The sequence below is a fragment of the Echinops telfairi genome, unplaced genomic scaffold, assembly GCF_000313985.2.
Source record: "Echinops telfairi isolate 266 unplaced genomic scaffold, ASM31398v2 ScPeMD7_3;HRSCAF=10, whole genome shotgun sequence".
In the NCBI taxonomy this organism is placed as follows: domain Eukaryota; kingdom Metazoa; phylum Chordata; class Mammalia; order Afrosoricida; family Tenrecidae; genus Echinops; species Echinops telfairi.
Genome location: NW_022103899.1, coordinates 10,395,939 through 10,411,156, shown reverse-complemented (window position 1 = coordinate 10,411,156; position 15,218 = coordinate 10,395,939). Strand labels below are relative to the sequence as shown.

General features: G+C 36.5%; 1 long non-coding RNA gene across 1 annotated transcript in view; it reads right to left on the bottom strand.

Moving 5' to 3' along the window:
* The window catches only part of LOC123522486, a 95,414-nt gene that overhangs the window by 45,925 nt on the left and 34,271 nt on the right, over window positions 1-15,218 (bottom strand). Inside the window, exon 2 of the long non-coding RNA XR_006680747.1 lies at window positions 4,342-4,445. This is a non-coding gene — a long non-coding RNA (uncharacterized LOC123522486). The remainder of the gene's footprint in view (window positions 1-4,341; window positions 4,446-15,218) is intronic.

Here is a 15,218-nt window from a genome sequence, read left to right as displayed (position 1 = left end):
GTTTAAAGTCTGTATAATGACTGTTTTAAAAGTTGAAAAGCATTTTGAAATCGAATATTCAAGGGATTTTATTTCAAGGGAGTGAAAATTGAGCTTCAGAGAGCTTGTTATTTGACAAATAACTGCAGAATCATTACTAGAATTTGAGTTTCCTATCTATCTCTCCCCTTTCCAATAAGATATATTGATATTGCAGGATAAATATCATCATGAACAACAAAGCCATATGTTTGTTAAATGCATGAACCAAGACTAGATTAAAAATGATCATTACCATATAACTAGAAAAAAATCAATATAAAAATAGGGCAAATAAACTAAGAACTAAACAATAAAGCATCTTAGTTTTGCATCCGCATATGAGATATTATAGGAGATGCTTTCACTCCCTCCCTGATTGTTGAAACAAAATAAATTTAATTAAATATAAAAGTTAACACAGAAAAAAAATCTATGAAATGTCACTCCTCTGTCCTTTCATACCGAACTTCATAAAATTATTAAGGCACTCATTTTTATAATTATGCTTACTATATCTCTCTCTAGATAATGAGCCCCTAGAGAGAAAATTCTACATTTCATCCATTTCTGTGTACTAAGTGTCTGGTACAATGGTCACATATAATTAGGAATAAGTAAATTTTTAAGATATATGAATGTGTGCATTGTTTTCAAAATGTTATGCGTGCATCTCTTTCACAAACATTTGTGTAATTTTGTTCTTAATGAAAAGTTGGCAAAATATATTTCAAAACTAATTTCTTAGTTACTTTTATGCTGTTTAAGTGAAATTATTTGTAATTTTCCTTTGTATCTAGAAATAATAAATCATCTATGAATTTAAACTTGAAAGTCAAGATACTAATATATTTTTAAAGACAGGTAAATGAAACCCTGGATTCTCACCAGGACCCTTAGCAATCCTCATTAAGTGAATAATAAATTTATTTCACATAAAAAAATACAAAAAGAAAAGGTTAATGATTTCCTTGTGTACACCTAGATAGCAGGCTTCATAGATTGATTACCAAAAGAAATAACTCTGCTGTTCTTGTGTTATTAGTCTAACTAGATATTATGTAGAGTTTATAGATAATAACTGATGGATCAATAGTTTGCTATGTTTATTTTATTATTCAAAATTTATTTTATGTTTAAAAATTTTATTTTTAAATGATGGCAACATATGTACAAACATGTTTGATATAATTGTTATAAGAGCTGCAAGAATCCCCAATATAGTCATCTTTAAAAGGGAAATAAAGTAAAATTTTAAAAATTTATTAAAAAGATAATTGTAGCAAAGTCACCATTTGTATCATTAAAATGCATGATTTTAGTAAGATTTTAGTAAGAATACCCTTAGTGTTTCCTTCGGAAAATTGCCAGCTGATTTTTATTCATTATTTATTTGAAATATATATTCCTTCTTTGGTGATATCTAATAAGGAGGTTCTCTTTTATAATTTTTAAAGTTCTCCATAAAATCAGGTGTACAACACAGCATACAGAAAAAACCATAACATGCTCCTTCCTTCTCTAAAACCTATTTTAAAATTAAGTTTATTAGAAAAGTGTATTTTAGTGTCTTTCTAAGTGCAGAGGCTACAGTAAGTGCGTAACGGATCGATGCCAATTTTGGAAGGGATTCCAGGGAACGGAATGGGTCCCTTAGCAGACCAAAACAAGAAGGAAGACACTGTTATATAAGAATTAATTTTCATCCGGTCGCTTCTGTAGGAAAACTGATCTCATTCCCACTAGAGAATATCTCCTATTCTTAATCCAAGCCACCTCACGATTATATACCACAAGGATAACAGAAGTGGTAAACTGCAGCTTTCCTGTTTTGGGCATGCACGCCACAATTGCTTGCAGGATCTGACTGCAGTGAAAGAGAACTCTGGAGCCAAAAAGCAAGAGATGCATGCTTCAATTAGGCAAATTATTTACCACTGATTTTCATAACCCTTGCTAGAGTACCAGGGTGAGCTGAAGGAAAGTGAAGTGGAACATAAGTGGTTGATATGGTAATCGAAGTTCTCATTTCATATTTGGAAATTCTACCAAATGAAAGTGGTCCTGCTTGTCTATCTTGCAATATAAGCATAACACTGACCTCTGGTGAAGAAAAATATTCATTTAGAATGAATATATTATTGACAGTTTCATCACTATCACATTTAATCATGTTTAAAGTTTTGCACTGGCATTCCTTATTTCCCAATGTCTTACAAATAAAACGATAGGGAAAAGAACAGTGTATCTGTGTATGTATTTATGTATGTATATAAAAAGATATAGCTAGGTCCAATGATCTCACTGCCATTTATTCAATTCTAACTAAGAACCATCTCCATTAGGTTTTTTGAGACTTATTTTTTCACTGGAGCAAACAGTGTCGTCCTCCTTCTACAGAGTGGCTGGGGGGTTTGAACTGTGGGCTTTGGAGTTAGTGATCCAACACGTAACACACACCCACAAGGGTTTCTTGTTGTTGTTACATGCCGTCAAGTTGGTTCAAGCTCATCGCAAACCGTTTATGTACAACAGAACCCAACGTTGCCCAGTCCAACTCCACTGTCTTAACTGCTAGAAGGTTTGAGCCCATTGCTAAAGGAACTGTGTCAATTCATCTCACAAGGAGTCTTCTTTGTTGCCCCCCTTCCCATTACCAAGCACGATGTCCATATCTAGAGACTGGTCTCTCCTCAGAACATGTCTCAAGTACATGAAACGAGGTCTTGCCTTACTCACTCCCGAGCAGCAGTTTAACTGTACTTCAACAAGTACAAGGTAGGACAGTGGTTTTCCAAGATCATAGAACAAGGCGGAGATCAAGGGACTTAAAGACGGAAAGGTCAAGGACCAGAGATATGCCCACCAGGAGGCCTGAGAAAAGGCATTTTGAACAAGAAAGGACTTATGAAAACATAAAAAGACAACTGAAATAATATTACTGGTGGACACGAAAGGGAACACTAGGGGAAATAGATGGAATTCAACACCAATGGGTACAAGAAGGAAGAAAATGTTCTAAAGTTGATTGCAGTGATGATACATAGCCCTTCTTAATAAAATTTAACTTGGATTCCTCTCCCTACTAAACTCAGAGAAGGTCAAGCATAGTTTTTGCCATTTCCCATGGATAGAAAAAAGGAAAGAACAATGAGCTTGAGATATGCAATGAAAAATTTAGGGACTAATCAGAGATGAAGAATTATAATGTTTCAATAAAGCAAATTTCAAAGACTTCATTTTTATATGTAAATGGCTAGTGAATTGGGAGACTGGATATATTAAGAAAGGGAGCCATGAGGCTGAGTATTTCTTACAAAGACAATCACAATCCAAGGAATAAATCTGAATAAAGATCAAGAGATTAACTTAAAGAAAGAAGTTTATAAATATCAGGCAATAGGGCTTATATTTACATCTGCAAAAGGAACTACTAAAAATGCAAATTTGCCCACAAAAATATGCTTCTACTGGTTTCTGGGGAACAGGCCCCAGGACATTACACTAGGGTTTTGTAGAGTAACCATCGCATGGAGTGTCACAAATGAAAACCACCATAGCGCAGAGAGCGTCTTAAAGTGTGATATAGTCCCAGTTGGCAATGAAAAGAAAAACGGCTTCATTTATCTCCAAAAATATTGTGTGCAGAGAATAAAAGCACAGCAGAAATTATTTTATGATCTCTAACTTTTGATAATAAAAACATATTTAACAATTAATTAAACAGTGATAAGAATAAAACCATTTGGATGGTGAAACAAATACGTTGAGTTCATTTTTTTAAAACAGGGTCATTTTTGAGTTGAGAGTAAGACACCCAAGTGGAAATACCCTATAGAGTTTTGTAAAATGAAATGGAAGATAAGTATACATTAGAATGGTGCATATTAAATTTTAGCTCCATCAGCACCACTGGGAGAGAAAACGAATGTTTTCTAGGATTTAGCACAAAGCAAAAAAGTGCTAAGAATGAAATATTAAGAAACAGAAACAGATGGAAGAAAAATTGTGATCATAAAATGTACAGGAAAACTAGAAGAATCTGTAAAGTATAAAATTTTTAAACATTTTAAATAAATTATGGCAATGTAATATAAAGTGAATGTAACATGCTTCCATTCATAGAATGTTATTTGCCATGTGACATTTTATCATAGGAAAAATTGATGAGGAGAAGTAAAAAGTAGTTTAGCTATTGATACTTAAATGATTTCCAAACCAAAAATCAGACTTCCCACCACATTACACCTGCTTCTATTTTCCAGTTCTCACTTTCAATGAGAGACCCATTTACTGTATTAGTCAATGAGGATTTGTACTTACTCTCAACTCTTCCTTCAATGATTGTGTAGGAGCTCCCTTGGTTTTGTTTCCCCAGAAAACTCACAGCAGATAATGTAGTCTGTTTTGTATGTACTGCTTCTCATCTAAAACAAAGCCAAAATAAAAAATATATAAAATGGAATTATTATTGATGGGAACATCTGCACTACAAGAAACTGTGCAAGTGTCTTACATTCTGTAGCAAAAAAGTAAGATTAGTGTTTTAAGGTCTAGCTAAGAAGACTGGATTCTTTCTATTCACATTCACCGGATTTGGCTCACCAGACTTTTAATCATACACAAGCAGCTTACTGAATCCTTGGTTAATACCCTTAGATGGAAATTAACTTTACTGTTGATTAGGTAGAAACATATTTGAGCTTGTGCCACAAATTAAAGAGACAGAATCTAACTTTCTTTAAAAACACTTTAATCAATCATTAAACTCAGGTGTATGCATAGGTATTTTTAGAAATAACTATAAAATTTTCAAAGGAAACAACAATTATAACATGTCTTAGCTATCTAGTGTTGCTATAACAGAAATATCACAAGTGGATGAGTTTAACAAACAGAAATTTATTTTCTCACAGATTGGGAGGCTCCGGAGAAAGTCCTTGTCTCTGTGAGCATCGGTGCCTGAGCAACCATGTGATTCGGCATATGTTTTATCCTATGTTTGCTTGCCTCATCTCTTTTTAACTCTTGTAAGTGATTAATTTAAAATACACCCCAAGTAACATAACAGAAAATACATTACCAAATGGGATTATAACCACAGACATAGAGGTTAGGGTTTACAACACGTATTTTTTATGGACACAGTTCAATCCTTAACACAGCAATTCTTAAATATCTATTTGCTTCAATGGGACTAAAAAAAAGAAAATACCAAGTTCTCGGAGATTTTATTTTTTGAAATGACCCTGCATTGAAATTTAAATTGCAGTAAATATACATCTATATCTATATTAGTATATCTATATTATGATATATACTCAGACCACGTAAATTATCACCAACATGTAGATTTGTTGTTTTCTCTGCTCTTCTTTGTTTAAAGCAATTTCCACTTCAAATTGCTCATATTTGTCCAACTTCAACCTGCTAATTGTCGTCTGTCCACTTTGCAATGACTCTACCTATGCAATACAGTTCCTCAATGCAAGCTTTTGAAAGCTATTTATTAAAATTAAAATTCTGGACACTTATAAAAAAAAGGAATGTTACACCATGTATCTTAGAGAAAAAATAGTGACATTATCATATTTATGTTTATATCATATCTTTGCCATCAAAAAGGAGAGATAAAAACATTGAAAGCTACAAATCTACAATTAAATAGACATTTATTTTTGGAAAATTTGTCCCTGGCAGGTTATCTTTTGGTTTATTTTCTCTCCCTGCCTTAAATGTTCTCAGTATTTTGAGAAAATTATGCATTACAATGGCAGTCTTTCAATACTTTTCAGTATGTAACATTCAGATCAAACTTCTAGTTACAAAGTGTATGCTAAGCATATTGTTTCCAATTAAATTAGTTTAAATGTTTAAAAGAATGCTAACTTTTTTGTAGAAAATTTCAATAAAGGTTAGCTTAAAACCTTACTAAATTGATTTAAAAATGAGTAAGCTCTAGGAATTCATTTTTTACATTTAGTTAGAAGATTTTCCTTTGTGGTATGGTTGAATTGGTTGAACATCAAACAATGCTTTTGTTCCATATGGTAACATATGATCAACTGCCAATGATATTGAAAAAAAAAGTCCAATTGCACTTCCGGTATTAGCAAAAACAAGTCTCCATGTATTGACAGTATTGTTTATGGAGCAAGTCATTCAAACTGAACAAGAAAATACTGCAAAACTTCAAATTATGAATGGTATGTTTCAGGGTTATAGCCTTTCACCATTTTTATTCCATCTGTATGCTTTGCAAGTTAAATGAGAAGCGTGAAGAATGCTGCACCAGAATTGGAGGGAGGCTCGTTAACAAACTTCACTGTGCATACGACACCATCTTCCTGACGGAAAGCAAGAAGGGCCTGAAGCATCTGCTAATAAAAATCAAAGACTACAACCTGCAGTGCAGGTCGCAGTTCAATATAAAGAAAACTGACCAATACACAGACTGAATTTTCAATAATTAGGCTCTAAATATCAGGGTTTTACCCAAATATATGTGTTATGTGAAAACAGAGATTGACTACATCAGATCACAAAGTGGAACATAATCATATCACTACATAAATGCCAAATTACATCCTTTTTTAAAAAGAATTAATATGCTTTATTCACAATATGCCTTATAAAAGCAGATTACTCACAATGTTTAAAAACCACTCAAAGCAATATTATCTATTGTTTAAAGATATATACTTAGGGGGTATTGAGGTAGTTTATTGTGCCAATCTGGCTGATAAACACATGTGGGATTAATTGAAGGGTGGAGGGATAAATGGCTCCATGAGCCCGCCTTTCTAGTTTTCAGGTCTCTTGCTTTCTGATGGTTGGACCAGGGTGCAGCTGCCTTAGCCAGTTCCTGCTTCAGCTGGCAAGGCTCACTTCCTGCAGGGCATCCTCAAGGAGAAGCTACATGGACCCACCCCGATGCAGCCCTGGGTGCTGGAGCAGCTGTGTGGAGATCCCTGCCAGTGCTGAGATGCTTACACAGTCACTGATTTGGCTTTCTTCCTGCAGTCGGCATCATTGTGTCTGTTTTGTGAGATGGAGGAGGACTTTGTGGATTGGTGTTGGACATATGGACTAATGTTGGACTTGTGGGCTTGGGCAGCACTGGGTTGGGATGTTTTCTTAATGTGCACTTAACCTTTATATAAAACTCTCTCTTATACATATGAGTTTCAGTGGATTTTTTTCTCTAAAGTATCTAGATTAACACAGGTATAAACATATAAAACAGACCAAAAAGATATTTTGATTACCTGAGATGGAAGGGAAGATAAATAATATGGGGTAAGGAGACTTTATGTATATGAGTAGCTTCAAAAGTACATGGAAATATTCTATTATTTTCAATTCCATTTTCTATAAACTGTTTTCCCATTTTCTTGGGAGCTTTACAGATATAACAATCCATAGACAAATAACATCAAGCATCATTTTCAAAACAGGTTTTCTTCTTGCACTTTGTATAAAGATTTAACTACTCCCCACGCCCAGCCCCAAGGAACCTTGTTATTATATCAAATGTTATTATTGTTACTTATCTACACAACCCCACTACCCCCTGTATCTGACACCGTCCAATGAATCTGTTCATCTGCCATTCTGTTGTTTGTTCCCCTTCAGTGGGGTTTTTTAGTTATCATTTCTATCAATGATAACTCCCTACCCTCCCCACCTTCCCTTTCTTTACCCTCAAGGAATCATTATGCCTTTACAATTCCTGAAGGATTTATCTATCTTGAATTTCAAGCATTGAACAATCTTAATTACAAAAATGAACTTATGCAGGTCTAACAGGATTAAGGAGGTAAACTAATAGTAGGGGGAGTAAATAGTAATGAACTGGAGGATTGTTATATGTTTCCACAGTGCTATACTGCACCCTGTATATATAATCCCGTCCATGTGGCCATTCTGTGAAGGATAATTATCTTATAGGTGGGGTTTGGGTCTCCACTTTGTCTATGCACCTTCACTTCAATTTAGTTGCTTGTTTTTGAATTTCTAATACCTATTCCTATAGACACCTCTTGATCACACAGGCTAGTGTGCTTCTTCCATATGGGCTTTGTTGCTTTCCTGAGAGATGGCTGCTTGTTTAACTTCAAGCTTTAAGACACCAGACACTATATCTTTTACTATATGGGCACCACAAACTTTCCTCACCACGCTTGCTTATGCACATATTTTGTCTTCAGCAATCTTGTTGTGAAGACCAGATATATATCTTTACAAACATATACATTTGTAAATTTTATATCTAGGATCTGTAGAGGCTGGATTCTATTTATATAAATATTCTTATCTTTATATATTTATATATATTCATGTCTATATTTACAACTATAAATATAATTTATACTTTCTTATTCCTTCCTCTATTTCTTTTTCCTTTCCTCCTGCCCCACTATCATATTTACCCATTGTTTGTCTCTCAGTAGTTTCTCTCGGATGCCTTTCAATTGATCAAACAAGACCAGGAAGGCTGGGCCCTCGTCACCTCCTCACCATCACTTCTGGATCCCTTGCTATTCCCGTCCTCATCGTTATTGGCCCCACACCCCCGCCAAACCTTCTGTTCCATTGCCAGCTCCTTGGATTGTTTATCCTGCCTATCTTATATAGACATACAGCAAAAGAGAAAGAGAAAGAAAAGAAGCAGCAGAAGAAGAAAGGAACCCAGGCTGGGAGCATGACCAGCCCACATGGGGACAAACCAAGAGCAGAGTGAAACAGACCAGCATGGGAGCAGAGCCTCGAAATCCCTGAGGAATCTCGATAGCAGACATCTGACTCGCGGGCAGCACTTGGTGCCCCATCTGAACTGGTTGGGGGATGTTCACATAAGGGCCACATTGAAAGTTGTAGGCATAACGGGGTAAGGGGTGGAGCCCTAGATTGCTCCAGCTTGACTGCAGGAAGAACAACAGGGTTTGTAGAAGGTGTGCCCTTTGGACACAAACCTTGCGGACTCAGAGGTTCTAAGCGCTGTGGGGTAAGCGGGTCTTGGGAGACGGATCCCCAAAAGAAAATGCGACTGTACGGATGGATTTTATCAGGATTTGCTTGCTAGTTAGCAGAGAGATACTAATTTACTCGGGTCCAGGACAATACTTAGATATAGAGCTAAATTATGTCCTTATATAATTGTCACGCCACCAGGTATTGAGATCCTTCAAAGTTCACATCTTAACAATCTTAACAATCATAGCCAATGCTAGTCTCACTTCACAACGTACTGTATGTTACTGCTACACATACATTGTTAATATAGTAAATAGATTTGTTTACTACTGTCATAAATGTAGACTGTTAGTAATGAGATCGTCTATAAGAGAGGAGTGTGTGTAATACACTTTATCGTGGTTGGTCCATAACAGAAAGTTGATAACCCATGGCCTATATTATCATTCATGAAGTTCCCTGTTGGGGGTGGATGAGGAAGGTGAAGTAATTACTTTCCTGGTATATACCTTCCTGGTATATCTAAAACCCAGGAAACTGCGTGAAACAGATATAGATGACAATTCGGGAACCTAACCTTCAAAGGAAAGGATAACGAAGTACATCAAGTAACAAATAGAAGACTAAGCGAAAGAAGCAAATAAAGAGATGTATAGTGCAAAGGTGCTTTCTTACCTGTCCTGGCATTGCCATCATAAGAAGACATTCAGTCATACGAAGACAACAGTAAAAATAGACTCCCCAATAAGGAAGAGACACAGTGTAGCTAGACCCTGAGCAAGGAAGGTGAGTTAGATCTAAAGAAGAGAAGATAATGAACCAAATATAGGGAAGGGAAGTGCAGGAAAAGGAGTTAGGACAACACAGACTCAGGTGACCACATAAAGGGAGGGATATAGGAAATAATGAATTTCTAACCCTGAACATTAGGGTGGGGGCTACACGATGGGGAGGTTCTGGAGAGGCTGGGTTCTATTGGCCTTTCCCACTGTGTTGGATCAGGGTAGGAAACAGACCAAAGTGGGCAATGGTTCTATTTTATTTGGATTTGCAGTCACTAGCCATGGAAGCAGCAGTCAGGAAATCAAGTGGTATATTATGTAAGGCAATCTACTTAAAAGACAACTCCCCCCACACATACACAAACACAACCTCCCTCTTTAAAAGGTTAGAGAGCAAAGACATCACTTTGAGAACTAAGATGGACCTGACCAACCGCAGCATTTTCAATCACCTTGCATGCTTGTTGAAAAGGTAAGTGAACCAGTTACCCAAAGAAAACTGTGGTGAATAGGGGAATGTTGAAATGCTTCACTCTTGTATCTTTATGGTTTTGATTAATAAACATATATTTAAGTGTTATTCAATAAAAATTGGAAATGTATTTAGAATATATTGAGACTTTCTCTCTCTTTTCATATAGCTATTTTGACTGGACGTCCTACTTGTAGTTTAAACAATGCATAATCTATCTTCCTGGCTTCAGGGTCTCGCTCTCACTATTGCTCTCACTTTTTCTCCACACACACGCACACATGATGGTAAATAAAACAGGACTGATTTAAAAAAATATCAAATGGGAATTAACTGTTCCATCAATTAGCATCCATCTAGGTCTGTATTTCTTTTATTGTGAATTAGGTGAGGGATACAGAGGAAATCAGTTTTCTTTTGAACAAACTCTACACATTTAGTTGCATGTCATTGATTTGCATATTCCACAATGTAAAATCATTTATCCCACATATCCCTACATTTCCCATTTCTATTCCATCTTCTTCCCTAATTCTCCTCAACTATCCTTGGATAAATGTTTTCCTTTGACATCAAAAGGTTGACTATTGTAAAAAGTGCATCTCCTTAGTATTATTTTTCCTGTTATTTATGTCTGCTTTCTGGTTGAATATTGAGCCATGAGGATGAGTTCAGTTCTAAACCCAAAGGGCGACTAAGGACTACAGTCTCTGGATTCCACAAGTCTCTATTCAACCGTTCTTTAAAAAATGTTTGTGAGGTTCCCCCACCCCTCCATTCCCAGTAGTTCTCTCCCATTCTATCCAGGAACTTCTACTGTGCTCCTTTTCAGAGGAGTTTGTAGTGGTGCCTGGGCATCTAGTTCTGGGCTCAGGGTGGTGGCAACTGAAGTTCACAAGGTTAATCAGTCACTGGAACAATTGTTTCCTGGCATCTTGGTTTTTCCTCATGCTTCTTTCCTTTGGAAGGGGAGAGAAGAGTTGCTATTTAGATAGTTCCTGGTGAGTTTCAAAGAGCCCAGGTGCGATTCACCCAAGTAGGACGTAGAACATTATTTTTGTGGACTAAGTTATATTGTGCTCAATTCATCTTGATGTCTACTGTGACCATGGTGTTGAGCTCCAAAGCCTGATATCTTATTTCCTCAAGGTGCTCTGTTATAGCTAGAGGTTTTATTTAATGTTAGCCCTGTATGCACCACCACATTCATGTATATATTTGCAGCATGGTTAAGTACACATGTGGAAGTGTCCTCTATCAAACATACATTTATGGGTATACTTTCATTCACCCTCCCCAATTGCTCAGCCTGTATCTGTATTGTACCTGTTCATAGATCACTGTTATTGTGCAATTGTCTATATAACAGTACTTAACTGCTTTGTTATTGAATTGTTCTTGTTCTCTTCCCAGTTTCTGAAAGCAGTGTTTCCATTTCTCTTACCCTCCTTGAAAAAACAAGGGTATATTTCATGGTTTAACAGCAGCAAAGGTGAGTATTAAAGTTGCATCGTTACACCATATTTAGTCAATAATTTGAGCAGATGGACTCTGAAGAAGGCGGCTTCACTAAGGCTGGAGGAAGGCTTATAAACAACCTTGGGTACAAAAGTGACACACCCTTGTTTTCTGAAAGTGCAGAGGACTTGAAGCACCTGCTGATTAAGATCAAGGATTTCAGACTGCCATATGACTTACTACCAATGTAACGAAAAACAAAATCCTCACACCTGGGCCACAAGGTAATACAATGATAAACAGAGAAAGGATTGAAGTGGTCAAAGATGTAATCTCACTTGGATTCATAATAATGCCCATGGAAAGAGCATCAAGAGACAAAATGACATCACATTGGTTAAATTTGCTGCACAAGACCTCTTTAAGGTGTTGGAAAACAAGGAGATTACTTTGAGGACTGAGGCGTGCCTGACTCACGCGATGGTATTTCCCACAGCCTCAAATGCCTACGACAGTTGGACATTGAATAAGGAAGACCAAAGAACTGATGTATTTGAATTCTGATGTTGGCAAAGAAAATTGAAAGTACCATGGATTGCCCAAAGAACAAATAAATCTTTCTTGGAAGAAGTATGGCCAGGATGTTCCTTAGAGGTAAGCAGGGCTAGATTTCATCTCCCCTACTTTGGGCACGTTATCAGAGAAAGCAGTTCCTGGAGGACATCATGCGTGGTACAGCTCAGAAGCAGGGAAACAGAGGAAGACTCCTGACAAGATGGATCCATAAAGAGGCTGCATCCACAGGCCCAAGCCCAAGAACAGTCAGAGGACAGTACAGGACAGGGCAGGGTTCCCCTCTGTTGTACGCAGTGGGACTGAGTCAGGGCATGCTCATGGGCACCTGAGTACAACCGCAGAGCGCTGTGGACCAGAGCCATTTGGCAGGAATCCTGGTGGAGTAATAGTTACAGATTGGACTGTGAACCACATGGTCTCCCAGCAGCTCTGCTGGAGAAAGACCGCACTTTGCACCCCTCAACAGGAACCGTCTCGGAAACTCGCTGAGTCAACCTTGACTGGATAGCAGGGAGGGAGGGAGCCATCGGAGCTATCTTTAATCTTAGTGGGACAAGGCTTGTCCTGGCTTTTATAAAGGAAATATTTCTCCCATTTACTAACTTTTTTTTTTTGGTGTTTGTTTGAGACAAACTATTGCTGACAAGTAATAATGAGAAGTGTTTGGAAACACAACTATTTGAGAAGAACGTGGGAAATCAGAATTATATGTTCACAAGAAAATTAGTTTTCTTCTTTCAATGAATTGTCTAGCTTATTTGATTTATTAGTCTAAGATTAAAGGTCCAATTTGCATTGCATATTTGCAATATGTTGTTCTTCCTCATCCCCACCCCTTGCTCCCAAACTAGATAACAAACCCTGTATGTGCTGTATAATTTTTTTAAAAATCTATGCTTGAGTTAGTTTCAAGACTTGCAAACCATAATTTTAGATAGTTACATAAAACCATAAACAAGGAATACAGGAAAATTAATGAGTAAGTGATGGTGCACATACTTTAACTTGTCACGAATTTTAACTGAAAATTATTTTATAGTAGGCATACTAGGAGTTGCTTTATTTTATCTATTCCCAGACTGGTGTGTCTTTTGTTTATACACTATAAAACAGATGTAGTATAATTCAAGTATTTTAATTTCAAATGCTAAAATAAAATAATTTTAAGATTATCTTAACCAATAGTGGTTTTGGTGTTTATTTTGTTCAAAGTTAATTATTTTGATGTATACATGTATATTTACTTTAATGAAAACCCATTTTTTTAGTTTGTGGAAAAAATCTGTACCTGAAAATGACACTGAGAGGTCACAGAAAATTTTAATAACATTTTGGCAAATTTTTCTATTCCCTCTGCATCTTCCGATGAAAAATATTATGTTACTTTTCTACCTCTATTATCTGAAAAGTCTCGGGGGGTGGTGGGGAGTATTACTTTTCTAAGAAATACTTTATTGTATCAATAGTTAAGTCATTCATCCCACATCGAAGAGATTTAAAAATGTTCCCCAAACTTAAATATTCATTTAGCTATTATCTTTTTCTCCAGCCAGGCCCTAGAGAACACCCAAGTTAACAGAAACAGGGAAATACACTTGCTTCCCAGGGATGAGCTCCCACAGGTGTGGGTTTCTTGGAATTCACCTCCATCATGGTCAGTCATGCAGTCTAGTCTCTCAGCTGCACAGTCCTCTATGGGATATAAATTCCCCATTAAATAATTTTCTCAGTGGCTTAAGAGCATCTGCAAGACACAGATAATACTGAAAATATTTTGCAAGTCTCTTGGTGAATACCAAACTGTCTCATAGCTCTGGATTTAAAGATTATTTTGATTTTGTCAGACTAGAAAGCACTTTTGAGACAATCTGTGGAACATGCTCACTCAGAAATGCCCTCTTCTTGGACTGATCACCAAACAGAAAAGAAATATGCCAGTATTAGAAAAATAACTGTTTCCCTAGATCAACCACTAGCACAAAGCTTGAACAACATAACTGTTCAATGTTTCTTTCACTGTAAGAAATAATTGTAATGCAAATTCCATTCCATTATTTTCCAATTTTATTAGCAAAGTCGCCATTTTAATTAGAAGTTCAAGAATTTATATTGTTTCATAATCAAATTCATTAGAGCTAAATTATGTTTCCAGAAAAATCACAGAGAAAAGGTTTCCCAACACATGCTTTCCCCTGCACAGTTTCTGATATTAGTAATATCTTTCATTCCTGGTTCATGTGGTACAGTTATGAATCAGTTTTGTGATAGTTAAGGTTTTGTGTCAACTTGTCGGCCCAGGATTCTCAGTGGTTTGGCAGTTAACACATAACCTGGCCTAACATATTGTCATCACAGACAACCTGTTGTAAAACCCATAATGAGAAAAGATCATGCAAGTCAGCCATAATCCAAGTCATGTTTAGGGGATGTGGCCTGCTTCCAATGTAAGTGGACACTGGAGGAATCATGTTTGTTTGTCTGGTTTTTTTTCTGGGCCTAGATGCTGCATCTGGCTCATTGGCCTCCAGTTCTCTAAACTTGAGTCAATGGCCTGCTAGATAGCTTGCTGATCCTGGGTGTCATCATTAATCTGTCATCTGATCTGTCAAACACGAATGTATTGTCTGTGCATCTATAAACCTTACCTGTTGACCTTGTATTCATCCTGCTCTGCAGTCACCAGCCAGCGGTCCTCCTGCTGATCATTAGTCTTGGAATTGCTCTGGACTTGAATTTATCAGCGACATACTCTAATATCACGTGAGCTATTTGCTTGATGTAAATTTTTACATATTTATAGATAGATAAGTAGATATATGGCAGATAGAAAGATGGATAGAGAAACACACACATATACGCATTACTGGTTTTATTTCTCTAGGGAAATTACTCTAAGGCAAATATTAGCACACTACTCTTAACCAAAGTCCACAGTT